Source organism: Adiantum capillus-veneris, chromosome 25 (genome assembly GCF_014529385.1).
Source record: "Adiantum capillus-veneris isolate H3 chromosome 25, ASM1452938v2, whole genome shotgun sequence".
In the NCBI taxonomy this organism is placed as follows: Eukaryota; Viridiplantae; Streptophyta; class Polypodiopsida; order Polypodiales; family Pteridaceae; genus Adiantum; species Adiantum capillus-veneris.
The window spans coordinates 12172161-12199591 of record NC_140955.1 but is presented as its reverse complement, the minus strand read 5'-3'; the positions used below and the strand labels follow the sequence as shown (position 1 = coordinate 12199591).

Sequence of the window (27431 nt, the reverse complement as noted above, 5' to 3'; positions counted from 1 at the left end):
ATGGAGGTAAGGGCAAAGCTAAAGGAAAAAAAGAATAAGAAGACTGAGGATTCAGACTCAGACTCAGAAGATGAAGATTCAGATCAAGATACTGAGGAGACTGATACTGATGATGAAGATTGGTCAGAAAAGAAGAAGAAGAAGCAGGAAAAGAAGAAGCTAAAGAAAGGTAAGGGTAAGCAAAAGAATGAAAAGAAGTAGGGAAAGGAAGTAGTAACTACAGATGCAATCAACAAAATCATTCAGGAAAAACTGCAGATAATTAGAATGAGTCACTTTGGAATGTGAAGAAAACCATATAGTCATGTTTGTCAAAGATTTGGTCATGAATATGAAAATTATTATTATAATCCAGATTTCAAGGGAAGAAGACCTAAGTATATTAATTATAAAATGAGGGAGGCAGCTGCAAATGTGGTAGCTCCTCTAGATGCTAACATGAGATATTAAGGACCCGCACCTCAAAGAAGATTTTAGAACCAAAATAATTGGGGATACCAGAACAGAGGTCAAAATAATATGCGGCAGTTGCAATGTAATTATTGTGGAGCGGTAGGACATAGACAAGATCCTGATATGAACTGTGGTGTAGACACAAAAATGATAGAGACATTCCTATCATCTGAGGCATTTTTTCCCTCTTTAGGAGGTTTCTCCCCCGTGCATTGTATATACACCCATCACTCTAGGGTTATCTATCCTTCCATTGCACACTAAGTAATACACTCTCTATTGTGTGCCTTGAGTTTCTTCGCCTTTTCCAAGCTGTGTGTGTTTCCCTGTAGCCCTAATTCCAACATGAGTATAGAGGATCATCTGGAGTCTGCTGGTCAAACTGAAAGAGTTAACCAAATCCTAGAGAACAAGTTGCATTCTTATGTAAGTAAGAAGCAATCTAATTGAGAAGACTACTTACCCATTTTTGAGTTTGCTTACAAAATTTCAAACACTCAGCAATTGAATTTACACCATTCATGTTAATGTATGGTTGCTAGCCGAGATCTCCTATGGCTATAGGCCTAGAAAAGGAGAAGATTCAATCTATCAAGGATGTACTTGAAGGTATGAATGATATGTTGAAGTCAACAACAGAAAGCATTCGTAGTGCATAGGATCATGCTAAGACGTATGTCGATAAAGGAGGAAGAAAAGTTATATTTGTAGAAGGTGATTTTGTATTCCTAAAGGTTCCTATGAAGTCAAAAACCATGAAAACAAGAAAGTGCGACAAAATTTCTCCTACATATTGTGGTCCCTTTAAAGTCTTGAAGAAAATTGGGAGCATAGCCTACAAGATTGAGTTACTAGAAAACTCTCAAGTTTCACCCTATCTTCCACATTAGTAAACTAAAAAATCAATTCATAAGTTGGAGAACGTAGTTTTCCTCAAGATTTTGGTCAACTTGATAGAATCACCAAAGATACCGCATGAACCGAAAAGGATTCTAGGGAATCGATATAGACAAACATATCATGAAGTGTACCAGGAAGTACTACTTAAGTTGCAGATATAGACAATCACCAACTTGGGAATGTAGTAGTGTGATTGCCAAGAGATTTTCCCATGTTTTTTTAAGGACAAAAAACTCTTTATAAGTGGGGATTAATGTCACATAGTCTATAATGGTTGTGACCACGTCAACCACTCTCCAATTGTAGAGCCGTGAGGATGGGGTTCAAGGGTGAGATTGTTCGACCGTAGTTCCCGGGCGATCGGACCAATCTAAATGATAGGACACACACACATATAAGTTCTGAGAATGAGGGAGCAATCCGTATGTTCTCAATGGTTGGGTGGAGAGATAACAACCTATCCCTCCTAGCTAGGTTTGTCTGTTGTGGAATTTTGGCATTCTAACAGTTTATAGCCTCATTTACTGTAGGGTCTAGTAAATGCAACATGAAGAAAATGTGGTGCTTCCCATCTCCAAACCACTTCTTGATGTCTAGCATCTCTATCTGTTTGCAAATGTTGATGCAAATATTCCTTCTAGTGAAAATTTCCTTGTAAAGTCTACATTTGTAATATTGAATTGCATAGGACTAACTCTTGATTTATAACTTGTGAATATCTCTCTCATATTGTAAAGTTGTAACCCATGGAAACAGGGCCTTAGGCCATTTTTTAGTAGCCCTAAGTATAAAAGTCAATTTAAAAGTACCTTTTTGGATAAGCATTGTATGAGCTAAGCTATTGCTACATAGAGTAAAGTTGTAATCATCATATCTTCCTCTCTGGTAATTCAAATTGAGTTATAACTATTGTGTGTGTTGTCAATTTGGATGAAGTTCATGATTACACTCCGTTAGCTTAAATCCATTGTTTTGATGGTATTTTCAAATTTCAATACTAATTTTTGGTAGAATACTGTTCTTAAGTTGTAAGTGATGCTATTACACCATTTTTGCTAATGTTTTGTCGGCCTATAAAATGATGGATCATGATTTGTGTATCTATCAAACATGGGATATTAGGGTTCAAATACGTTCTATTAGGCCTTGCTTATGGTTTCCCAAGTGTCCTTCGCATTTTGAGCTCATTTGGTTGATGAATCGTCAAGTAGTTAGTAAGAGCAAGGATCGTGCGTGCATTAGTCACTCCTCCCTTACACTTTACTGAGGGGATTGAAGAAGATAATGACCATCAAGTGCACAACAGTTTTCAACATTGCCAACACTTTTGAAGATACCAATCAAGAACCTCAAGGTAACTCAAACTACCAAGATCATAGAGGTTCCTCTACTTCTTAGCCACGATTTTTAAGTAAGCAAGTTAAGATTGATGATTATGCTTTTAAATTATTACATGATGATGGGAGCACTTTTACCATATGCATGTGGTAGTGATGTGTGTGGACACACTTAGGACCATCGGGGCATTTTTTACCTCTCAAGAGGTTTTTTTCCCCTCATGAATTGTATATACGTCCATCACACTAGGGCTATCTATCATTCCATTTCACACTAAGTAAAACACTCTATATTGTGTGACTTGATCTTCCTTAGTCTTCTCCAAGCTGTGTGTGTTTCCATGCAACCCTAATTCCAACAATTGGTATGGGGGTGGTTATGGAGCGAGCTTTAGAGCGAGCTTTTTTTTTTCCCACCACCTTTACCTCCCATTGCCGCCCCTTACCACCCATGACCATCAACACCCTAGCCCACCATCGGTGGTTGGTGGTGTTAGCTCACTACCACCATTTGCCACTCCTCCTCCTACCACCATTGCCCATTGCCGCCGGTTCTCCTCCCACTCTTCCCTCCAATGGGCTACTCAAGCACATCCTCTGTCTCTCTCTCTCATCCTCTTTGTCTCTCTTTATTTTGTTGATTTTGTCTCCCTTTCTCTCTCACTTGTCTCTCTCTCCCCCCTCCCCCCACACACTCTCTTTCTCTCTCTCTCTCTCTCTCTCTCTCTCTCTCTCTCCCCCTAATCGTATATCAAAAGACAACAATGAGAGAATTCACTTTGTGGAAAACTTAAAACAATATCATCATTTGCACAATTCAAGGTAAATGTGATAGCCCAAAAATGCTAGATTATTACAACAACCTTTTTGCACTCTCTCTCTCTCTCTCTCTCTCTCTCTCCCTATCCCTAATTGCATATTAAAAGACAATAATGAGAGAATTCACTTAGTGGAAAACTCAAAACAATATCATCATTTGCACAGCTCAAGGTAAATGTGATAGCCCAAATAATGCTAGATTATTACAACAACCTTTTTGCACTCAATAAAGTTTTGAGCTCGTTATCAGCCATCAGACTAGACTGATGAATGAACATGTTGTGGTTTATGTCCATTCCAAACACTCTCAAGTAGATATAATACAAGTGTTTGCAAGCCACATAGGTCATTCCTTCCCGTAACCTCCTTTGGAAGTCTCTTCAAGTACAACTCGGATTCCTGGCTATTGTGACTTGATCTTTTTCACCACGTAACTTTGAGTTTGGTGTTTCCGAAATGACGACTTCATGCTTGCCGATCTTTACCATTTCCACTTGTTCGATGATCATTTCTAGTCCTAGAGCACTGTCGATCCTTTTTTATGCCTCTTCAGAAACACCTATCCTGTACCTGCCCGCACGTCTTTGCCCTTGCACTTCCATAGTTTCCGTTGCGATATGAAACCTTGCTAGCTACAAAGACTTTACTTCTGTTAGGAAATAAGACGTAGCTAAATAGATAATTGAGTAGATTACTTAATGGAGAGAGACAGATTTACATACACGAGATTAGAGAGAGAGAGAGAGAGAGAGAGAGAGAGAGAGAGAGAGAGAGAGAGAGAGAGAGAGAGAGTACACATGATATACGTGGTTCACCCAATGTGGGCTACGTCCACGGGAAAGAAGTCACTCAATGGCTTTAGTACTTCAAAACAAGAAGTAGTTTACAAAGGGATTATACCCTTAATGGAGCTCCCGCCTTGCTTCACTCTCACCACCTCACACTCACCTTGTTGCATCAACTTCACACTCTGAAATGTGTGTAGAAATGGCCTCCTTTTATAGGCCAAAAGGACTGCCCTCTCTCATGAGAGGCAACCATGTGTAGCCGCCCTTGTGTAGATAAGTCCAAATTGGACCCTCCAATCCACCCATGTGTGGCCGCCCTTGAGAAGACAAGTCTGCTTTTGAACTCGACCACCGGCCATTGAATTCGGTCACCGGCCACCGGCCATTGACTTCCGACCACCGGCTACCGGTCAACCGACGATTGTTTTCCGACCACTTTCTGGCCACCGTCCGGCCTTAATATTCCGGCGAAAAGGAATATTCCGGCGAGGGAGAAAAATAGTCTCGAGGGCTTCCGCCCCCGAGGCCCCTAAAGTTGCCCCTGGTTTTTGACTGTGTGAAAATTTTGGTTTCCGGTGAGTGATTTACCTTTACGCATGATGGCTTCTCCTCATAATGGGGGCCTTACAAATGTGCGCTTTTACCACAGAAAATTACAAGGGTAAATCAGGCTCCATACTTAACAATCTCCCACTTGGAGACTGATCTTCAAACCAAACATGTGACTGCTTTCCATTCTGTCTTCTTATCCTTGAATGCCGGTTGAAGATGAGTAAAAGCTCAACTTCTCCTTGTTGACCACCTTTGTAAACATGTCTGCAGGATTTTCACTTGTATGCACCTTTCCTAGCTTGAGTTGTCCCTCTTCCAAAAGAGTGCGTATGAAGTGATATCTCACCTCAATGTGCTTTGTCCTTGAATGAAAGGCTGAGTTCTTCGCAAGATGGATAGCGCTTTGGCTATCACTGTACAAAACACAATTGTCTTGTTTGAATCCAAGCTCTTCTAAGAATCTGTGAAGCCACAGAATTTCTTTGCTTGCCTCCGTCATTGCTACATACTCTGCTTCCGTGGTAGAAAGTGAAACCACTTTCTCCAGCTTTGAAGCCCAGCTTACTGCTGTGCCTCCAACCGTGAACACATAGCCAGTAGTGCTCCTTCGAGTATCTTTGTCACCTGCCATATCTGCATCAGCATACCCTTCTAGAAAAATATCAGTTCCTCCAAAATACAAAGCATTTGTTGTTGTTCGTTTTAGATACCTAAGTATCCAAGTCACAGCTTGCCAATGCTCTTTACCTGGGTTGTCCATGAACCTACTCACAACTCCCACTGCATGTGCAATGCCTGGCTTTGTACACACCATAGCATACATTAGATAACCTACCGCTGCAGCATATGGAACTTTAGACATATAGGCTATCTCCTCTTGTGTCTTTGGACACATATCCTTCGTTAGTTTAAAATGACCAGCCAAAGGTGTAGAAACTGGTTTTGCATTTTGCACTGCAAACCTTTTTAGTACCTTCTTGATGTAATCTTCTTGAGATAGCTTTATTGTCTTCTTCGTCCTGTCCCTTGATATTTTCATACCAAGTATCCTCTTTGCAACACCTAAATCTTTCATTGAAAAAGATTTAGACAGCTCCTCTTTTAGGTCTTTGATGTCCTGCATGTTAGCACTTGCAATCAACATGTCATCAACATACAACATTAGGATGACGAATTTCCCATCTCCCAAATTCTTCGTGTAGACGCAGTGATCCGAGTTGCATCTTGTGAATCCATGATCGAACATCCATCGATCAAAATTCAAGTACCATTGTCTTGATGCTTCCTTTAAACCATACAAGCTCTTCTTTAATCTGCAAACCATTTTCTTTTTACCTTTTACTTCATACCCCTTTGGTTGAAGCATGTAGATTTCCTCCTCTAAGTCACTGTGAGGGAATGCCGTATTTACATCCATTTGCTCGAGATTTAGATCATGAGCAGCCACAAGGCTTAAGACAAGCCTAATTGAGTTCATTTTTACAACAGGAGAAAATATTTCATTGAAGTCAATACCTTTCTTTTGAGAAAACCCTTTTACCACAAGCCTAGACTTGTATCTTTTCTTCCCACCTTCTTCTTCCTTCAGCTTGTACACCCATTTATTTTGAAGTGCCCGCTTACCTTTAGGCAACTCAACCAACTCCCATGTTTGGTTCCGATGTAGTGAGTCCATCTCCACTTGCATGCTCTTCGTCCATTCTTCTTTGGATTCATGTTGCATAGCTTCTTCGTATGATTCTGGCTCTCCAGAATCTGAGATCAAGAGATGGTTGAAGGAAGGAACAAACATTTTTGGAGGTCTACCTGCTCTTGTAGATCTTCGGGGAATAGGTTGAAGCTCCTCATTTGAAGTGCCCGCTTACCTTTAGGCAACTCAACCAGCTCCCATGTTTGGTTCCGATGTAGTGAGTCCATCTCCACTTGCATGCTCTTCGTCCATTCTTCTTTGGATTCATGTTGCATAGCTTCTTCGTATGATTCTGGCTCTCCAGAATCTGAGATCAAGAGATGGTTGAAGGAAGGAACAAACATTTTTGGAGGTCTACCTGCTCTTGTAGATCTTCGGGGAATAGGTTGAAGCTCCTCATTTGGTTGACATTGTTGCACATTATCACCGTTTGGAGTCCTTGAGTCTTCACCGTCCTCAAGCTCCATGTACTCATCACCTGTTTCTTTTGTTTGTTTTCTTTCCAAGTAATCTTTGTACATATTTTGTTCGTTAAAAATTACATCCCTACTCCTTAAGATTTAACCATCTTCAGGATTCCATAGGCCATACCCAAAGTCACCTTCTCCATAGCCAATGAAGAAACACTTTTTGGACTTTGCATCTAGCTTTGATCTTAGGCTTCTATCTATGTGCATGAAATCCTCACACCCAAACACTTTGAGAAATGCATAATTCACCGGTTTACCTGTCCATGCCTCTTCTGGAACTCCCCCATCCAGTGCCGTTGAGGGTGACTGATTGATTAAGTACACAGACGTACTTACAGCTTCCGCCCAAAGCTCAAGTGGTAGGCCTGCATGTAGCCGCATGCTTCGTGCTCGCTCCATGATTATCCTGTTCATCCTTTCCGAAATCCCATTTTGTTGAGGTGTCCTTGGGGTTGTCCTTTGCCTCCGAAAGCCATTGCTAGCACAAAAGCTTTCAAAAGCTTGGCTGCAATATTCGCCTCCATTGTCGGATCTGAGGCATTTAACCTTGGTACCTGTTTCATTCTCCACAAAGGCTTTCCACCTTTGAAATATGGAAAATACATCGGATTTATTCTTCATGATATAAATCCATGTTTTTCTAGTCGCATCGTCTATGAATGTTACATAGTACAATGAGCCACCAAGTGATGGTGTACTTGCAGGACCCCAAACATCAGAATGAACCAACTCAAGTTTTTTATTTTTTCTTTCATTTGCTGATTTTTGAAATTTTACCCTCTTTTGTTTACCATAAACACAATCTTCACAGAACTCTAAGTCCACTTCTTTCAAACCTGGTAGAAGCTTCTTTGTTTGAAGGATTTGCATTCCTTTGGCACTCATATGCCCAAGCCGGTAGTGCCACACCGCACTGTCAGCTTCTGTAGTTGCTGCACAAGCTAAAGGTTGTGTGCTCATAGTACACAAGTAAAGTGCACCAACCTTTTCTCCCTTGGCAACCACCAAAGATCCCTTTGAGATCTTCCACCGTTTGTTTCCGAATGCAATGTTGTGACCTTCATCGTCCAATTGTCCTATAGAGATCAAATTTTTCCGAAGAGAAGGAACATGCCTAACATCTTTAAGCGTCCATTCATTTTCGTTAGCAGTTTTGACAGAAACTGTACCTTTGCCGACAATCTCACAATCTTCATTATCTCCCAAGTATACATACCCAAAATTACCTTTGGTGTAATCTTGGAAATGTTGCTTGTGTGGTGTCGCATGTAATGAAGCCCCAGAATCTACTATCCAGGAATTAGACACATTGTCTAATGAGATAATTAGAGCATCTTGCTCTACTTTACCTGCCACATTGGCCTCCGATGTTGGCTTGTTGTCTTGAGACTCAGTCTCCTTCTTCTTCTTGGACCAACAATCCTTCTTGACGTGGCCCTTCTTTCCGTAGTTCCAACATTCAAGAACTGACTTTGTGCGTGACTTGCTTCGTCTTGAGCGATCACGACCCTTCTGGTTTTTAAGCCTCTCTTTAGGCCTTCCTCTTGTTTCACTGAGAGTGCAGCACTTGATGATTCTCCCGTGCTTCTCCTTCGTATTTCCTCGCTTAGAAGAACACCCACAACATCATCAAACTTAAGAGTATTTGTGCCAGAAATAGAATTACTTACAGCCATCACAAGGCTGTCCCAACTATCCGGTAGAGATGATAGTATAAGGAGAGCTCGCACTTCGTCATCGAAATTGATTTTCACCGATCGAAGTTGACTTATGTTTGTGTTAAATTCATTTAGGTGTTCTGCAACTGAACCATTCTCTGCCATCTTTAGATTGAACAAGCGCTTCATAAGAAATACCTTATTGGATGCCGATGGTTTCTCGTAGAAGTTGTCAAGTGACTTCATCAAGTCCTCTATGGTCTTCATCTCCGAAACATTGAAGGCCACCGTTGACGCCAAGCTTAACCGGATTGTTCCCAGTGCCTTTCGATCAAGGACAATCCATGCTTCATCTGCCATTGTTGCGGGCTTCTTTGCAAGACCGCCTACTGGCAAATAGAGGTCCTTCTGGTAGAGATAGTCTTCAATCTGCATCTTCCAATGTTGGTAGTTTTTGCCATTGAACTTCTCAATCTTGAGCTTCCCTTCCTCTGCCATAACTCCCACTCAATTCAAGGAATCCTTTCCTTGGGATAATTTAGCTACGAGAAAACCTTGCTCTGATACCAGTTGTTAGGAAATAAGACGTAGTGATAGCCGTTTTTCGGCTCTCCATAATTGCCATAGTAAGTTACTCCACCCTACCAAATTCACCCAAACACTATGGCTATCCCTACCATTTCACTGTACATAGGTGTGTGTGAGTTAGGGGGCTTTTCCCATATCTTCTTAAAAACCCTCAGCTAGCTAGTCACTGGGCTAGTTGAGTCAAAAAAATAAAAAAATAAAAGTATATTATGGCCTCTTTGTGTGTAAATATTTCATTGTATATATGGCCTAGATATAGGGATTTTTTAATAATTATTTTGGTATTTTATTTAAATATTTCTACTTAGGTGTGTGTTTTATTAAACCTATGTACACCTTCTTTCATCCTCTTACACCATAATTATATTTTTTGCCAATATGTACATACTCTAACCTCATATTTTTCCTTTATACAAATCACTCCCACGTTTTCACCCTCACCCTCGTGAAAACAAAAAATTGATTTCTACTCATTGGTTACGTTTATTATATTATTTACTTGCATACATTTTTCTCTTTCACCCAAAATAATTCAAGGAGGGACCATATCATATGATTCCAATATCTTTCCATATCCATAACTCTTCCATATTTTTATTATTATTTTTACTCATTATTCTAACACCATGTGCTCATTAAGCTAAATTCCATGAATAGTCCATACACTAGTCCCACCATGTATATATTTCTTTATTCACCAATAATCCTCCTCCATGCATGGTCAGGGGCTCACTCTTGGATGCATTGTACAAATTCAACAAAGGAGGGGGCCACTAAAAGACTTTTGCAGGAATAAAAACAGGCTTTTTGGTGAGAATTTTGGCACCTATCTCCACTCCGAATTTGGAGTGGTAGTCAAAAGAGAAAATGTAGCCCACGCTCTGAATAATCACCTCAAATTTTTCATTTTTGGAGCTACCAGCGGTGAGCTATGATTTTTTGAGTGGACCCCAGTCTGCCCACTTTTCTCACAAGTAGCCCTTAGTCTTCTCTCACCCTTCCACACACCTACTCACTCTTACACATCCCTCCCTCTCCTTCCCTCACTCAAACGTGCAATTTCCATGGCTTCTCCCACCCTCTTCACCATTACCCTTCTCTCTCATCCCTATAGTTCTTTTATGAACCTCTACATACATACACCCTCTCCATGTCTCTCTCTATTGCTTCTATGTTACAATTTCATTTACCTCTCCTAAAAATATCTAGAATTCAGCATCTTAACCATGATAACTTTTGCAAATTGAGGATTTTGCATCAACAAATCCTCTTTTCAACGTGGTGGTCAACCGTGGCGGCGGCGTAAAGAAGCGAAGAAGAAGAAGAAGACCAGCGGTCATTTTTTCCACAATCTACACAAGGGTGAGTTCAAGCTTCTTCAAAGCTTCACCATCTCAATGATTCTCTTTTAATTCACCCCTCTTCCTTCATCAAATCAACTCATCCTACCCATTGTAAATGTATCACTAACAATTCTAGTGATTATTACCACTAACAACTAACTTCTCTTGTAAAAATGCACCCACACTATCAACATATGGAGTAGGCAACCGCACAAGTAAAACAAATTCACTCACTCCCATGGAAGTTTCTCTCCTTTCACCACATCAATAATTCTCTTACTTGAGCCCACATCCATGTGACTCAAAAGAAAAGAGAGACCCCATTCTCATTTGAAATTCATAATCCTTGATCTTTCCTAATAAAATTGATTAGGCTTAATCCTAATCAAGGCTTCTAAAACCTATAAATAGAACCCATTCCTCCTTGTAAAAGACATCACTATACCATTGCACACTAGATTGAGCGTACCACACGCCAGTTCTATCTTGGTTGTAAAGAGAGAGTAAGCTTTCTATACACCATCCCCTTGGTGCATAGAAAAGCTTGAGCTAGTTTGAGTGAGTGCGAGTAGAAGATATTCTTCCTAGCATTGTTGTATCTATCCCAACATCAATGAATTGGTAGTTTTGGGTGCAATTCATGTCCAAAGGCGCACGCTTCTCCTCCAATTTGGCTTGGCAAACTCATTCAGCTTCATAAGGTGACTTGTTTCATTGAAGGTTGTTGTTTTGTTGCTTGTGATTCATTGGCTATTGTTTGGCTACCATTGTAAGAGGGTGGATGGTGAGAGGGCTCCCATAACCCTAAGACAATGTGCTAGTGATGCTATAACCAAATCTTGTCACTTGATTCCGCAAGCTCTAAGTTCCTTTTTTGTGCAAAATATAAAGTTGAAGCTAAGTTGTACACCATCTCTCTCTCTCTCTCTCTCTCTCTCTCTCTCTCTCTCTCTCTCTCTCTCTCTCTCTCTCTCTCGTGTTTTAGTGTGTGAGAGTGTTCCATTGGTGTTAGGGTTAGTGTAAATTCTTTTCTTGTTTGTGGGTTGCTCTAACGATTCTCCTCTTTTGCGTCCTAGTTCGCTCTTAAACTAGGTGGTGCCCCTTGTGTAGTTGGGATTTGGCTGTGGGTTTGTTGTTTTGGTTTGTGTTGTGTTGTGCCCCAGCCCCATTGAGCAGCACGGGAGCCTTGAAGGGTGTCTAGAGGTTGCTCTTCTTGTTGCCCGCCCCGGACCGCCTCAGTAGCTAAATAGATAATTGAGTAGATTACTTAATGGAGAGAGAAAGATTTACATACACGGGATTATAGAGTAGAGAGAGAGAGAGAGAGAGAGAGAGAGAGAGAGAGAGAGAGAGAGAGAGAGAGAGAGAGAGAGAGTACACAGAATATACGTGGTTCACCCAATGTGGGCTACGTCCATGGGAAAGAAGCCACTCAATGGCTTTAGTACTTCAAAACAAGAAGTAGTTTACAAAGGGATTATACCCGTAATGGAGCTCCCGCCTTGCTTCACTCTCACCACCTCACACTCACCTTGTTGCATCAACTTCACACTCTGAAATGTGTGTAGAAATGGCCTCCTTTTATATGCCAAAAGGACTGCCCTCTCTCATGAGAGGCAGCCATGTGTAGCCGCCCTTGTGTAGATAAGTCCAAATTGGACCCTCCAATCCGCCCATGTGTGGCCGCCCTTGAGAAGAAAAGTCTGCTTTTGAACTCGGCCACCGGCCATTGAATTCGGCCACCGGCCACCGGCCATTGACTTCCGACCACCGGCCATTGACTACCGGCCACCGGCCACCGGTGAACCGACGATTGTTTTCCGACCACTTTCTGGCCACCGTCCGGCCTTAATATTCCGGCGAGGGAGAAAAATAGTCTCGGGGGCTTCCGCCCCCGAGGCCCCTAAAGTTGCCCCTGGTTTTTGACTGTGTGAAAAATTTGGTTTCCGGTGAGTGATTTACCTTTACGCACGATGGCTTCTCCTCATAATGGGGGCCTTACAAATGTGCGCTTGTACCACAGAAAATTACAAGGGTAAATCAGGCTCCATAGTTAACAACTTCTAGCGCTATTAAGTTCGTGCCCTGTGCCACTAGCCACTCAAGTGGAATTCTTGGAGGCCGCATCACAATATATGGACATACATCCCACACATGTGTGACATCGTCACTACAAAATCATACCCATGTCTCATTGTTACACCCCTCCGAGTTGCGTTTCCCCCAAAAACTTGGTGCCGATGTTCCCACTGTGCATAAATTCACCTTTTTCTTGCACTTTCCTCCTTTGATTTTTCCTTGGCAAGTGAACTTAGACCCCGGTTTGCACCTACGGATGGCCCACATGGTGTCATTTATGTCAACCTCGATGGCCCTAATTGTCACCCCGGCATTCTCCTCGTCCCTAGAGTGATCTTCATTTACCTGTGATGCATCTCCAAATGACAACTTTCAAGCCTTTCTTTGTTGAGCAACATTTTGAGTGACATACTTTGGCCTGTGTGAACTATTAGCCTCCTCACCTATATCATTGCCGAATGTCTTGAGTCGCCTTGTCATTGTAACCCTGTCTCCAAAATACTCAGGCACCTTTGGAAGACGAGTTCCTCCAATTGCATCGTTCACAACACGGCTAGTCTATGATGGAGTAGGTGTGTGAAATTGTCGTGAAGCTGCCCTATCTCTCATCTTCCTTATGCTTGGTCGGCTTCCTATATACTTACCCTCTATATATGCCATTCTTTTGGATTGTTGAAGAAGAGTATTCCCAATATCCGAAACTATTGCATCCTACAAAGAAATTTTAGGTTTGTGACCTTCACCTGCTAGCCATGATGCGTGATGTGACTCTGAGAGATTTGTTCGAGGGACGACCTTGATGCAGTAGTCATCTAGAGTCTACAAAACAAGAAAAATATTTATTTCATTGATTCCATGAAGGGTTTAATTAAATGGAAATCCTAGAACTTATTCTAGAATATATCTGAAAACTTACACCAACTATTTCCTTCCTCCAATGAGGGTACCTCACATGCCACCAACTCAACTAGCACTCCATTGGACCTAGATTCCCATCTGTCACCTTTCCTGTTGCCCACAAAGCTTGAATGAACCGATATTGGGCCTTTGCATCTTCACTGCTTTGCGTGCACCGCCGCATTCGACAAAGTTGCTTGTGCTTATCTTGAAATACATTGAGCACATATTTTGTGGTGTGTATCCCTAGACTTTGTTCCCAATGGAAAAGGCAAGATCTCTCCCTACCTTTCATCACCATATCTAGACCTCCATTGAAAATTGTATGCACCGCATTCTGGTTTCCTTGCTTCATCTGCCATAAAGCCAGCAAAATCTGGCGGGGGCACCCTATTGCGCTCTAGCACATTGATCATTTGTTGCCAAAATATCATCTGGGCTATAGTGTCCTCTTCTTTCATCTCACATATGGCAATTGTCATTAACTCTTGGACACTGAACACCAACTCAAAGCCACATTAAAATTGAAGTATGTGTCAATATGTGTTTAGTATTGAACATAAAAAAAACTTGCCTTGGATCGTAAATGTGTGCTGCCATTGTTGTCCATCCTTCTACCCGTCGAACATGATCAAAGCAAACCCACGCTCTGTTTAGATCTCCATTTCCATTTCTTCACATTCTATTAACAAGATCTATGCCTAAGCCAGGACCGGTTGTAGACATCTTGAATACAAAACATCTATCCTCCTCTCTATTAGATTGACCTGGAAAAGCATGCCATGGACAAACAAAAATTTCAATCGTCTCTTTAAGTCAATTATCAGTGACTCTGCTCCACGAGCACTCGATTCCCCACGAAATTTATGCACCCAATTCTTAATCCTGCGGAGAACATGATGAAAGTTTAGAAATATATAAGACTAAAAGATTAAAATGCATCTTAAAATGCATTTCCCATACCTTTGGCTTTTAACAAGAGGAAATATTTCTTGGAGTAGAACTGACAACTCTACTTGTCCAAGCGACATGCATTCACCTGAAGAAGGCTGAAGGATAGATTGGGAAATAACCTTAACCACCTCCATTTGGATTTTTCTCGGCCTAACTTGGATGCCAAGCGCATCAATGGCCTCATCCACCAAAGACTTCACCCTTGCAATGGTACTTTTGGATGACCCTAGTTTGACATTATGGTCATGGAAGCCTTGGTGCACCATGGCTCGAGAGTAGCGTTTGTCGGTTGGCATTATGTAGTATACTTGGCAGTCGCAGGTTTTTTGAATAACAGGCACATGTTGACAATAAAAGAACTTCAAGGTTCCATACTTTTGCAAGTCACCATTGAGCATTGGTCTCTCAATTAGCTTACCTGTAATTCCATGCCTACACTTGTGATTTTGTCTCTCTTCTCTTGTACATAAAACAAAAGAATAAGGAATACATGTCCAAGACGATCGGTTGGGTATTCCTGTAGATAACACATGTGAGCACTCTGCAAACACACATTCGAAATCACCTCTGCAATAGCTTTTCCTTATATTTGTTGGAAATGTGATGTTTGTGGTAGTTGGTTTTGTTTACACATGACCATCCACTAATTGCTCCATTCCATCCATAGCTGACCTCTCAATATTTGGATGTGGTGGAAATTCAAACACCATGTTTCCATTGTAGCTTGATGGAATTTCTTCCACCCATTCCCATTCCAATGATGCGATCAAGGTCTTTAGCTTTGGAGATCTCATAGTGGGATGTAACGCTAGCTCCACTATGCTAAAGGAATCACCAAGCGGACCCCGGTCCCTCTTACATCTCTCTTGTAGTGGGGAGTCTTGGTCAATCACCCCATCTTTGGGTGTTTTGTTCGTGGGGTCAAAGTGAAAGTCTTCTTTCTCTTCATCAGAAGAAAGAAACACTATGTCGGGCAGACTGTAGTGGTGTAGTAGGTTTCACAGGGGAATCCAAGAATGCTACATACTCTGTGGAAACTTTAGCATCCAAAACATAAAGAGGAGAGCTATTACCTTTACATGCATTCTGTAAAGTAAATGTTAACGGTTCACCTTCAACAGATTTTGCTAGGGCAAACACATTATAGCTAGCTGGTGCATTTATGTCAACTCTAGATAGAACCAACAAAGATCCTTTCGATGATAGGTGGTGTGGTTTTCCAACCCCCACACCACCCATGTGAACGATGAAATGAGAGCTCTCCACAGAGAGAGAGAGAGAGAGAGAGAGAGAGAGAGAGAGAGAGAGAGAGAGAGAGAGAGAGAGAGAGAGAAATAAGTGTGATGGAGGTGGGAGGAATGTGTTGGCAAAGTGAGGGACAGGAGGAGAGAGGATGAGAAGGGAAGATAAAGGAGAGAATGAGCGATAGTAGTGAAGGTGCCCTAAGCACAGGATGTAGGTAGAGCGGAAAGATGAATGTGGATAGTGAAGGAAAGGATAATTGGAGGGAAAGATGATAGAGAAATGGGGTAGAGTTGATAGAGGATTTTATAGATAGTCAAGAGAGGGAGAGGTTGGAGGAGAGAACTGAGGTACAATGGATAGAGGTTTGTATAGATAGTGAAGGGAGGGAGAGGTTGGAGTAGAGCTGACAGAGAAGTGAGGGGTAAAGGTAGAGTGGATAGAGTGGGGTAGGTAAAGTGGATAGAGGGAGAACTGAGGGGTAAAGGTAGAGTGGATAGAGTGGGGTAGGTAAAGTGGACAGAGGGAGAACTGAGGGGTAAAGGTAGAGTGGATAGAGTGGGGTAGGTAAAGTGGACAGAGGGATATAGAGATGGTGAGTGATGGTAAGGAATGGTGAGAGTAGAGGAGGGAGGGAGGGAGGATGTTGAGAGGGATATAGAGATGGTAAGGAATGGTGAGGGTAGAGGAGGGAGGGAGGGAGGATGTTGAGAGGGATATAGAGATGGTAAGGAATGGTGAGGGTGGAGGAGGTAGCAATAAAGGATGCTGAGAGTTGGAGGAGGAGAGATCACTAATAGATGGGAAAAAATGGTAAGCTGTGTTGAGCCATCGATCTCTTTATATAGCTCCTTGATACAAGTGAAATGGTAAGAGTAGGAAGGGAGGATGTTGAAATGGTTCCAAAATAAATAAATTTGAGGAGTCACTAGCGATGTCGCTATTGCCTCCTCAATTTTTTCTATTAAAAGCCTTACTCTCTAGATCCTTAAGGGGATAGTTTCCTACGACGTTAAAACTCTCTTCTTCTTCTTCTTCTTCTTTTCTCTCTCTCTCTCTCTCTCTCTCTCTCACACACACACACACACACACACACACACACACACACACACACATATACATACATATATATAAAGAGAGAGATATATTTATTTATTTAATAAATATATATATTTAGCACACATGTATATATATACCTTTACATATATTTATTAATATATTTACATAAATAAATAAATATAGATACATAAATGTATACTTATATATTTATACATACATTTATATATATACACATACGCACACACATATACATCGTGTGTGATAAACAGTGAATCTCTCTCTCTCTCTCTCTCTCTCCATCATTTACGAATAGCTTTAACTCTCTCTCTCTCTCTCTCTCTCTCTCTCTCTCTCTCTCTCTCTCTCTCTCTCTCTCTCTCTCTCTCTCTCTCTCTCTCTCTCTCTCTCTCTCTCTCTCTCTCTCTCTCTCTCTCTCTCTCTCTCTCTCTCTCTCTCTCTCTCTCTCTCTCTCTCTCTCTCTCTCTCGTTTTTGAATTGCAGTGCTCTCAGCTCGGTGTTGAGGTAGGCGGGTTTTGGGGATGACACAACAGACCAAGGATTATCGTTAGATTGTCTTCTGGTTGTAGGTAAAGGCTGCCCTTCAGCAAACGTTTCGCTCCTCACTTTTGGCACTTCTCCGGCCGTTCTTGAGGAAGAGGTTGTGCATTTACAGTTTTGTTGTGCGCATGCCAGTTTGGCGGGGGAGAGAGGGAGAGTTGGTGGGGCGAGTTGGCGAGTTGGTGGGTCGAACAGAGGGAGGGTGAGTTGCCGTTGTCTGCTCCCGGTCTAATGTTGCTTGGCTTAATCGTGGGCTTCATGCAGCAAAAAAAGGAGCAATAGCAATATCGCTATTGCTGCCTTTTTTTGGATTTTTTGATGACAAAAATAAAGGAAGCAATAGCGAAATCCCTATTGCTCCTCTTTTTCTTTATGTCTTCTTTGAACCCTTCTCGCACGCCTCCGTCGGCTCTCCTCCATCTCCTTCGCTCGCTATGGAGCCATCTCCTTCGACTGGTGGTCCGCCATCTACTCCATCACCTTCGCCCGGTGCTCCGTTCCACCATCACCTTCGCTCGGTGCTCCGCTCCGCCATCACCTTCGCTTGCTGCTCCGCCAGTCTAGAGAGAGAATCAAAATTTCTTAAAACACCGAGAGTATGCCCACTTTGTGAGTATACCACTCCTATGAACAAAAATTGAAGGGAGCAGCATCCTGGCGTGCCATGAGAGCACCTTATCCACGGATAGAGATCTAAAAATGAATTTTTTATAGTATTTCATGTAGAGAACTATAGGTGAATCTAAGTCATTACATACCATGTCTAAAGTGTGTTATATAATAACTTAATATCTAGGAAGAATGAAGGAAGAGGAGATACACATAGAGAGAGAGAGAGTAAGCCTTAGAGGTTAGAGATAGAGAGAGGTGAGAGAGAAGAGGGAGAGGTGAAAGAGATGGGGGAGGTGATAGTGTGTGTATATATATGTGTGTGTGTGTGCGTGTGTGTTTTGTATGTGTGTCTCTTTCTCAACAGTATAAAAACATAAGTAAAGATTGGGAGGACCATCTGATGTTGTTGCTGCAGAGAGGTATGGTCCTCCCTTCTTTCCTCCTCCTCCCTCTCTACCCCCTCCTGCCATCCTTCTCCCTCTCTATCCCCTTCCTTCTCACCCTCTCCTCCCCTCTTAGCTATCCTCTGTCTATCCCTCATCCCCTCTACCTCTCTCCTGTTTGCTCCTCATGTATCCCTCCCACCAATTTTCCTCTCTCCTCTATCTCCTCCCTTCTTACTTCCTCTTCCTATCCCTCCCCTCCCCTCCGAGTCCTCTATCTCCCTCCCTCTCTCCATCAATGTCCTCTCCGTTGGACATCCTCTCTCTCTCTCTCTCTCTCTCTCTCTCTATATATATATATATATATATATATATATTGGATAACTCTCTATTTTTCTCTTATGACTCTCTCTCTCTTTCTTTATGTTGATGTAAGTCTAATCAAAACCCATGTTAATGTGTTGAAGGTGTTGCAGGATTGGAGAATATCTCATCTAGAGGACATTCAACCGCATTCGGCTGTACAGGTCAACCCTTTGAACAAATGCCGAAGCATTCTATTTTTACGACGTTTATTATTCACATGCAATCTAGTATAGTAGTGTTGGTACAGTTAATATCTCCCTTTCTCTCTGTCAATAAATGATTTATTTCATATATCTCCATTGCTTCATAACATATGTGCATTGATGACATTTTATGATTAGAATGTAGTTATCCATGATCTCTCTCTCCCTCTCCCCCCCCCCCCCCTCTCTCTCTCTCTCTCTTCTCGCAAGGCTCTCCTCTGTGTCCATGAAACTTACGTGAGTATCAAGAAGAACATCACAACCTAAGGGAAGTAGTGTGTAATAGTATTGAGATATTAAGATTCCATTTCAATTTCTTGCAGGAAACAGATGGCTACGAAAAATTTGTCTTTTAGCAAGAATGAGCACGTGGTGCTCAAAAGCAAGGGCAAGGAAGTTGGGAAAGGAATCGTGATCCAGTCTCTACCCCACGAAAAGCTACATGGAGAGAGTTGCCTAGAGGCACATTGGGAGTAGCCGTTCAATCGGCATCAGCACCCGGTCTACGTTGCCACATGTTCCACCCATTGACGATGATGTGTGCACCTTAGGTGCAGCAGTGGGTACATTTGTGGCGTGGTCGATAAGAGAATTGGTAATGAGACCTCTAAATTTTATTTAGTCTTACATGCTCACTTTTGCAAGCAACATCTAACATTTTGTGTCCAGGCAAAAGGACAACGAACTGTATCCTCTGGAGCCAAAGGTTTAGTATCTGTTGCTCCACGAGCCACTAGCATAGCATCGGGTGCTCCACCCAAACCAAATGTTTCAAAGCCTCCTCCAAAGACTCTTGGTGCAGAGGTAAGCCACTAGAGTTTAGTGCACTAATTACTCATGAAATTAATTGTTGTTTATTAGTAACCTAGGCTAATAATTATTTGCCTATGACCAAGTAATCGACGGGTGTCAAGAAAAGAAGTGCAGATCAAGCAAGTGAAGTTGTTGAAAGCAAGTGGGTCACACGAGCACAGAAAGAAGAGGACCCTAGCTGGGAGCCCCCAAACAAAAAGGGTAGAATTTCTTTGAAAAATGATGTGGCTAGCACAATGAAAGAAGTGGAGAAGCCAGTGAAATCCAGTGCAGAGGGCACTATACAATCCGAGGTACCAGCACCATCAAAGGACCAGGTCCCTATTGCGAACTACTCAAGTGAAGAAGATGATGAAAGAGAGGATGCGGGGGATGAAGATCACGGTCTTTTTACTATTACCAAGAAATCCACGCTGAAATGGATTTGCTCGACGAAACTTTGCACCGCCTTCAGGATGGTAATTTCATTTATGGTATGCTCATTTATCATTCCTAACGCAAACTACAAGATTCAAAACTTTTATAGAATGGTTATACAGGATACTCACAAGGTACCACTGCCACAAGTGCCATTGTGCCGTTTGTTACCACATCCAGCGATACAGCCAGTGCAAGATCGGGTGAACAATCTAGCGTTGGAGTTCTCTAGAAATGGATACGTTCCACATCGTGCTAGATTCATGCTTTCAATAAGGACTCCATATCTAGATCCAATAGAAGTTATTCATGTTATTCGAAAAACCTGGGATCCAATTTGGATGCAACTTAATGAGGATTTTGAGAAACAATTGCATAAATCCGGGTGGGGGGACGTGAAAGGAAAAATGTTGTACACATGGGATGGGAATCACCGTCTTTGGGCATGGAATGCACAAATTGATATAGGTACATGGCTTTTTACACTATTGTTTCTGACTCAATATCAAGATGAGAAGAATTTTGTGAAACTATGCAAGATGATTTTGCTAAGCAACTCACAAAGAGGAGCCTAAGTATTATTGCTATCTGGAAGCCTGCATGGTTAAGGTCACTAAAGAGAACGAGGGAGAAGTTCTCAATGTGGTGGCATGCTTGAATCAGTAAGCTTAGTTATAACATAATTAATGCATCTTGGATGAATCAATAAGCTTAGCTATAGCATGATTATTGCTTCCTAGTCAATTTGATAAGGTTAGCTATAGCATGATTATCGCTTCCTAGTCCTTTAATGGTGTAAGTTTTGTTGGCACAGGATTAATGACAAAGGCTACGTAAAAACTTCCTTCATAGATATGCTATGTATGGTAAGAGCAATGGACACAACCAACATGGATACATTGCTTAAGGGTTTGGAGGAAGATGTTCTAGGCTGGTTGCAACGAGAATTAGATGCTGAAATGAATAAGCGTGGGGGATTGCGGAGATGCTGGTACAAGGTTCCTCTTATCGTGCTATCCCAACTTCTATATCCGGTAAGTTTCATTGTCCTTTTGGTTATTCTCACCATGAGAATGTAGTGGATCAAACAAAGAAAGAACTAATGTCACGATTCAGGCAAAGTATACAAAGGCTTTGCAATCTGTGAGTAATAAGCAAAATGAGCTCTCAACGGAGGAGTTCACTACCCATTACCGCAACGCATTCTATAAGGCTGACAAGAAAGGCCAAAAAAATACGCAACGGGCATCCGCAATTGTGGATCCTAACTTAGGAGAAGAGTGGTGGAGAGACTAATAGGGATTTCTTTCAAAGGGAGTTAAGTTTACATTCACGTGCTGCTTAAAAAATTTTAACATTTGTTTCTAGATTGCTTATGGACATAGACTGGAGCAAGAGACCAAAGTGGTTGACAGATGATCGAATATATAGTGTTGCATGCGCCGAACTACCAAACAATCATCGTAGCAATGTGCTAAGGGCCTTGGTTAGCGATGACCCAACCACATTATATCCAAGCCTAAAATCCGCACTAAGTAAGGTCATTTTGTGATAAATTTTTCACAAAAAAAGAGTATGGTATTCTATAACGTAGTTGTGTGATAATGTAGATGACCACTCCGTGTTTGGCACTTGGTTATGTCAAGAGACATGGTGGAATCGACTTGTGAACAAGGCTACGAGACAATATGCACTGCTAAAGAAATTGTGTCGTCTCCCTGAAAAAGATACCCTTGTGACAACTATACGAGAGTGGTAATCGAGGTACAGTGGCACATTATGTGAAGTGGAGTGCGAGAGATTGAAAGGTGGACTCAAAGCTAACAAGAAAAAACAGAAGGAGGGTACTAACATGGCCACCAAACGGGCATTTTACAGGTATGTAATCTTGTCCTAATTGTTTCCTAAACCCTAAACAATTTGGGTGGTTGACAATAAGTATACTTTGGCAAACATATACCAGATGGGTGCGGAACATGGGTTGGACAGATAGAGTTCCAGTTACAAAAGAGTGGCTCAATGTGAAGCACATTGCACATGCATGTATACGGAAGAACAACGTGCAGCATTGTGGCAAAAAAAAGTGTATGTGGAGTGTCCTCTTTTCATTGACTTTGCAAAGGACACATTCCCCCCCAATGAGCGGGAGCAGTTCAAGGAGGCAGAGACCGGCATAGTTAAAAGACAGCAAGAAGAGGTAAAAGCATACAAATACATAGTTAAACTATTTTCAAGTCATGTGAGGATTTAATTGCAACCCGTGAAATTAATTTTGCCAGGGTAAGAACCTACGTTCCCTAAAAGGAAAAGATGTTGTGACTGAGGAGACACATAACGAAGAAGAGGAGGAGGAGGATGGTGAACCAAGGTGCAACGATGGTGAATGTCCTTCGGAGTTTGAGGATGATGAAGACAAAAGTGATGTGCCGCCTTCTCCCACTACTTAACCTACAAGAGCCCCACAACCTACCCAGGAAATTATTCGCACACCCTTATTGTTTCCTGAATGGAAAGGTTGTACTAGTAGTACTCGTGTAATTTATATGCTCTCCACAGGGGAGCAACGTGAAGAAGGATAAAGGTCAAGTAATGGATAGAGATACTTTGATGCCTCCAAACAAGGTAAGTACATCAAGTGCTAAAGCAGTTCAAGAGGGAGACACACAATCAATGGGAGAGAACCTATTAACACCGAGACCCTTGTCGGCATGGAAGCCACCAACAAGCCTAGAGAATGGCAGCACATTAATTGAGCCACCTCATCTTCCAACCCATGTACCCATGGAATCTGTGGGTATACAGGGGAACATTCAAGCTCCTAATAGTTCCACAACACATCAAGAGTCTGAACCATCTAAATACTCCTCAATACCTCCCCAACAACAACAAGAACCATTGCCATTAGAAGCTCATAGTCATGTCCCAGAGTCTGAACAAGCGCCACCAGCATCTCATACCACTTCAGAGCCTCATGTTCTTCCTTTGCATGACGAGGCACATGAGCAGGCACAAAGATAGTGCACAGAGATTGGAATTAATATAGGGCCTTCTCATATACACCGCCAGGTGTCCACTGAATGTGAAGGATTGTAGGATGCCAAATGCTCTAAGGAAATAACAACAATTATCGGTCTACCTCATAAGTATATAATGATTGATTGTGGTATATGTTGTGCAGTAAGCAAGGTATTTATTGTAGTGGGTGGATATAGATGATGCAAATGGCACAATAACCAAAATTTCAACAATATTGTCTACTGTAGCAGACACTGGTCACCGCGGAGAGCCTGCTCTTCTTGTTGGAGGTGAGCAGGTGTCTAGCAACAAAGAGAACATATCTTTAAGTAAATAAAATATAGTCACTTACCTGTTTGTTATATCTAGATGTCATGGTGCAATGCAACACTCCACCTCACGATGAAGTGCAAAATTCAATGGCAAATAGCTCCGACATGCTAACAACCTGAGGTACTCCTGGTATCACTCTCTCACACTACTAATTGGATATTCATTTCTTTAAAATCAGATTCTGTGGTTTTAGCTATTGATCCTATGGGAGCAGTTGACGACATGGGCAAGGGAGATGTAGGTGCCCTACTCACAAATATTTCTATAGTAGCTAGGCGAAGATTTCGAGTGCGAGGCGAGACAACAAATTCAGGTTGCGATGCAATATTTTGTCATCTCCCAACCAACACAAGCGTCGTCGGGATAAAATTACCCAGTATCCCCAAATGGAACCATTTCGAACTCAATCTAATCCAGAAGGTCTTTGGTATTGCTAGGGAGTATTTTGATGAGAAGGGAAATATGGCGTTGTTATGTTGTCAAGAACATGCATGGGCATTAGTGAGCTTAGCAAATCGAAACGGGTACTATCTTGACCATACAACTATCGTCCTGTGTGCCACTCCATTCAGCCTTCATGGTGGTGTTGTGGTAGGTAAAACTACTTGCTTGGTTTGGAAAATTAGTGTGTGATAGAGTGTGTCCCCATTATGACTCTTAAGTCCCACAGATGTGATTCTTGGAAATTGTTGTATTCCGCAAAATTGGTGCCTACAGATTGAATCAAAAGCCTGATTTGAACGTTATCTATGATTACTACAACGCCAGCCATTGGCAACTCAAAATGGATGGCTCTCCTTGGCGAGGTATGCCGTGAGTTTTCAACAAGTTCACCTCCATTTTATTTGCTTATCTAAATTTCCAGACATGCATTTAGAATGATGATATCTCTGTAGGGGGCATGGAGAGAAGTCCAACTTTACACGAGAAGCTACTCTCTTTCTATACAGAGGAGGGTAATGTAGTATTGCAAATGTATGCTGGTTGCGGTCTTCTTGCACATCAGGGGCTGCGAATGGGTCGACATGTACTATTGCTAGATAGATAAGAGTCAATGAAAGAATTAAAACATCTATGTAATGGTAAGTGTCTTTCTTCCTTGAGTAGTGTGAAATGGGAATTATGTATCCCTCCTAATAGGATGCTAAGTAAGATCCGTTTGGTAATTGATCATTGTGAAGGCATAGGCACACTTCCTTCTTGCCATGCCAAAAGGAAACTCATAGTGTTCGATGTTAACGGTGTCCTGTTGAAACGATGGCAGTGGGAAAGTGCTCCTTCCCACGCTGCGAATATTCATAATGTAGGGCGAATGGGTGTGTCTTTGCGACCTGGGATATTGCTATTGGTGATGTTTGAACTTTTTCATGTAGGGGTTTGGAGCTCCATGCAAGAGCAAAATCTCACCCCCATTATCGATTTAATTAAGAGTAAATATAAAGAGGTTGGGTATGGTGGGACATTTTTCAGTTTTGCTTGCATCAAGGACATTGTGAAGAGAGGCACTGCGAAGACAAGCATCCAAAATTAAATTTGGTGTTTGTGAAGAACTTTAGATCTGAATTGGTTGCCTCATACATCACGAACCCTTTTGACATCATTCTAGTAGATGAAAATCCTGAGAAGGCAATCGAAAACCCACCACATAAGGTTGTCACAGTAAGGAGTTAAAGGGAGCAAGCAACGACAATGTGCTCCTCATGAATTTACTCCCATATCTAGAAGGTCTTCATGCATATCTTGGGTTAGCATCGAATTATATCAAGAACACGCCTTTCAAACAGGGTACGTAATGTATGTAGTAGGCTTCATTTAATAGGTGATTGGTTTCAAATACTGTCTTCTATGACTTCTTAGTAAACTTAAAGTATTGATGTAGTTTTTGTTAAGAGCATTGTCCCTAACCAAAATTTGATTGAAGTTTCTACAGCACATGGTGGGGAAGTTGAGCACACAACGGAGGCGACACATGGTCTTGGAGGAGATGCGGTCATGGCACATCCTAAAATGTGATGAAGGAACCTAGATAATTGTGTACACAACAATGTTTAGGTGTTATATTGTAACTCAACGTCATCAAATAAATAAAGATATTTGGGTAATTTATTAGTCTCCACTCTATATCTTTGATTTAATCTATTTGGATTTAGATATGTACATGTGATGAGGGGATCAAGATAATTGTGTACACAACAATGTTTAGCTATTATATTGTAACTCAACGTCATCAAATAAATAAAGTTATTTGGGTCATTTATTAGTCTCCACTCTCTATCTTTGTTTTAATCTATTTGGTTTCGGATACGTAAACGAGAGCGAGAGCGAGAGAGAGAGAGAGAGAGAGAGAGAGAGAGAGAGAGAGAGAGAGAGAGAGAGAGAGAGAGAGAGAGAGAGAGAGAGAGAGAGAGAGAGAATGTGAATTGTAGCCTAAATGATTTTAGCATGCAACATGCACCCAACTCAGAGTAATTGTTTTCTTTTGGTTCAATTTGATAGAAAACCACATCGCAATGTGGGGGGAGGGATAGGGATTAGTGGGGTAGAGGAGAAGAGAGAGGGTAGGAGGAGCAGATGGAGAGAGAGGGGGGGGGATGTAGGGGTTAGAAAACCATACTGCAATGTGGGGGGAGGTATGGGGATTAGTGGGGTAAAGGAGAAGAGAGAGGGTTTGAGGAAGAGCAAGGAGAGAGAGAGAGAGGGGGGGGGGGGGGAGGGGTAAGGGGTTAGTGAAGGAGTGGGTAAAAGAGAGGGTAATAGGAGCAGGAGCAGGAGAGAGAGAGAGAGAGAGAGAGAGAGAGAGAGAGAGAGAGAGAGAGAGAGAGAGAGAGAGAGAGAGAGAGAGAGAGAGAGAGATAGATTTTATTATCGTCCTCGGAGGTCAAATATGACCTATGGGACCAAAGTTGCATGTGATGTAGTATGTGTATGGCTGATGAGTGACTCTCGATGCTCCAAAATTGTATTGATGAGAGTCGCAATGGAGAGCCCACACTTTGGCTGGGAGAGGAACGTGTGTAGGTCTAAGTTATGGCTGAAAATGTGAGAGAAGCAAGTTCGGATGTGATCAAAAGCTGAGCACTCTAGTAGTGTGTGGTACTCAGACTCTCGAACTTGCAGTGAGCATAATGTGCACAATCGATTTGACTCTTCTCCATTGCCCCAATGCCCTATCTCGCATTGAAGGAAATGGGAGCTAAGCCGAATTGCTGCGATAGTGCATATCGCGGACAAGGGAATAGGCTCAAGCATGTAAGTGTGAGTACGGTTTTGTCTCTCAGCGAAGAACATGGTTTTGTAGTTGGGGGCAATATAGGTGGTGTAATGTATGAAGCGTGACCCACCGGATTTCTCCCAAGCCGTAATACATTGGCGTTGTAGAAAAGCTTCATTCACTTGAGAGTCAATTGAAGCATCATGTAGCAAGTGTAATGCATCCCATCTCCCAAACCACTTCTTTATGTCTTGCATCCATCCCGTGCTCAAGATCTTGCTTTTATGCGTCTTTTGAACTTTTTTGCTTGCTTCCCATGCAATTGTAGGAAGTCGATGTGAGGGGTTTTGACGCATCTTTATCATGTACTCCACAACCCTTTCCATGCCCATAACTTCAATTGGAAGAGATCCCGACTCAAGAAGTAGGAGCATATATGGTGTTTGTGTCTTAACTTGGAGAAAGTTTGTAAGAAAATGCTTTTGGACATTCTCAAACTCTTTCCAAGTAGACTTTGAGATGCTCCCGCCCCACACTTCAACTCCATAAAGAAGAACCGGGGTCACCAATGCATCAAAAAGATACTTCTTGAGAACCCAACACTTGATGTTTCCCGCATTACACATGTTCTCAAATGCATAATATGCTCTCTTTCCCGCTTCCAAACGACGCATAGCACATTCATGCCACT

The 27431-nt window shown here is 41.9% G+C and overlaps 1 pseudogene; it reads left to right on the top strand.

The window, feature by feature from the left end:
* On the top strand, positions 1-25542 carry LOC147424427 (uncharacterized; annotated as a pseudogene).
* The last annotated feature ends 1889 nt before the right edge of the window (positions 25543-27431 follow it).